Source organism: Moschus berezovskii, chromosome X (genome assembly GCF_049115385.1).
Source record: "Moschus berezovskii isolate FMDL1 chromosome X, NW_MosBer_1.0, whole genome shotgun sequence".
Taxonomy (NCBI): Eukaryota; Metazoa; Chordata; class Mammalia; order Artiodactyla; family Moschidae; genus Moschus; species Moschus berezovskii.
The window spans coordinates 138,561,165-138,563,860 of NC_142488.1; the positions used below are offsets into that span (position 1 = coordinate 138,561,165).

Here is a 2,696-nt window from a genome sequence, read left to right on the forward strand (position 1 = left end):
AGATGGTGATTGCAGCCATGAAATTAAAAGACGCTTGCTCCTTGGAAGAAAAGCTATGGCCAAACTAGACAGTGTATTAAAAAGCAGAGACATTACTTTGCCAGCAAAGGTCCATCTAGTCAAAGCTATGGTTTTTCCAGTAGTCATGTATGGATGTGAGAATTGAACCATAAAAAAGCTGAGCACTGTTTAATTGATGCTTTTCAATTATGGTGTTGGAGAAGACTCTTAAGAGTCCCTTGGACTGCAAGGAGATCCAATCAGTCCATCCTAAAAGAATCAGTCCTGAATATTCATTAGAAGGACTGATGTTGAAGCTGAAACTCCAATACTTTGGCCACCTGATGTGAAGAACTGACTCATTTGAAAAGATCCTGATGCTGGGAAATATTGAAGGCGAGAGCAGAAGGGGACAACAGAGGATGAGATGGTTGGGTGGCATCACTGACTCGATGCACATGAGTTTGAGCAAGCTCTGGGAGTTGGTGATGGACAGGGAATCCTGGAAAGCTGCAGTGCATGAGGCCACAAAGAGTTGGACATGCCTGAGCAACTGAACTGTACTGAACTGAGCAACTTAACTGAACTGAAGAATCATATGACTTACATTTCACTTACGTGAAAGACAAAAGAAGAGATATTTTAAGAGTTGCAAGTATTGAGAAGGCAGTTTCTGAAAATTCACCCAAGGAATTATTCTAGCTAAATGAAAATTAAATCAGAACAAATTTCTCGTGAACAAAGAACAAGAAACATTGAACATTGTTTGTTCAATGTATTGAACACTGAATCATATCATTTTCATAATTATGCCTAAATTAATGAAGAGAAAGATACTAGAATTTAATAAAAATATTCTGCTAGGGTTTTGAAATAGAAGAGACATTCTCTAATTGAAAATATGAAGAACCAGGAACTAAAATTCCAACCTCTCTCACCAAAATCCAAGTGATATACGGTGAAGTTGGGGAAAATTGGAAGATGTTCAGAAATAGGAAAGTAAAGGACTTCTAAAGGTGCTGATAGAAATGGGACAGTGGACAAGTAATTGACCTGGGAAGGAGAAAGCAAAATTCTGTTCCAATTTGATATGCTGATAAACAAATGCAGATAAAATGTGCATACTACTACACAAAACTGAGATTCCATTAAAAACAAGTGACAGCTCGGGACTCGCGCGCAACCCCGTTGCACTGACCTTGTTGCCACCATGCTCTCTGTCTGCGTCCCACTCGCCACCATCGCTGACCCGCAGCAGCAGCTGCCCTCGCCCCTGAAGGGACTCAGCCTAGCGGACAAGGAGAACACTCCCCTTTCCCTCAGCGGGACCCGCGTGCTGGCCAGCAAGACGGCGAGGAGGATCTTCCAGGAGCCCTCCGAGCCGAACCCTAAGCTATCTGCCCCCAATGTGGAGGACGAACCACTTCTGAGAGAAAATCCCCGCCGCTTTGTCATCTTTCCTATCAAATACCATGATATTTGGCAGATGTATAAGAAAGCTGAGGCTTCCTTTTGGACAGCTGAGGAGGTGGACCTTTCCAAGGACATTCAGCACTGGGAAGCCCTGAAGCCTGAGGAGAGGTATTTTATTTCCCATGTGCTGGCTTTCTTTGCAGCAAGTGATGGCATAATAAATGAAAACTTGGTGGAGCGGTTTAGCCAAGAAGTTCAGATTACGGAAGCCCGTTGTTTCTATGGCTTCCAAATTGCCATGGAAAACATACATTCTGAAATGTATAGTCTCCTCATTGACACTGACATTAAAGATTTCAAAGAAAGGGAATTTCTCTTCAACACCATTGAGACAATGCCTTGTGTGAAGAAGGCAGATTGAGCCTTGTGCTGGATTGGGGACAAAGAAGCTACATATGGAGAACGTGTGGTAGCCTTTGCTGCAGTGGAAGGCATCTTCTTTTCCGGTTCTTTTGCATCGATATTCCGGCTCAAGAAACGAGGACTGATGCCTGGCCTCACGTTTTCCAATGAGCTTATTAGCAGGGACGAGGGTTTGCACGGTGACTTTGCCTGCCTAATGTTCAAACACCTGTTGCACAAACCTTCGGAACAGAGAGTAAAAGAAATAATCATCAATGCAGTTAGGATAGAACAGGAATTCCTCACAGAGGCCCTGCCTGTGAAGCTCATTGGGATGAATTGCACTTTGATGAAGCAGTACATCGAGTTCGTGGCAGATAGACTTATGCTGGAGCTGGGCTTTAGCAAGGTTTTCAGAGTAGAAAATCCATTTGACTTTATGGAAAATATTTCACTGGAGGGGAAGACTAACTTCTTTGAGAAGAGAGTAGGCGAGTATCAGAGGATGGGAGTGATATCAAGTCCGACAGAGAATTCCTTTACCTTGGATGCCGACTTCTAAGTGACCTGAAGATGTGCTCTTACCTTGCTGATTTTTTTTTCCTTCTCATCAAAAAAGAAAAATATCAGCTACTTGAACCATATCAACGAGCTACACCATGAATTGCCCATCATGTTCACTAATGGCATCTTTAGCACTGTGTCCGTTCCGTTCCGTTCCATTCCGTTGCTCAGTCGTGTCCGACTCTATGCGACCCCATGGACTGTAGCCTACCCGGCTTCTCCATCCATGGGATTCTCCAGGCAAGAATACTGGAGTGGGTTACCATTTCCTTCTCCAGGGGATCTTCCCAACCCAGGGATCGAACCCGGGTCTCCCG

The 2,696-nt window shown here is 43.9% G+C and overlaps 1 pseudogene; it reads left to right on the forward strand.

Moving 5' to 3' along the window:
• The first annotated feature begins 1,171 nt into the window (after positions 1-1,171).
• LOC129534986 (ribonucleoside-diphosphate reductase subunit M2 pseudogene) lies at positions 1,172-2,409 on the forward strand (annotated as a pseudogene).
• The last annotated feature ends 287 nt before the right edge of the window (positions 2,410-2,696 follow it).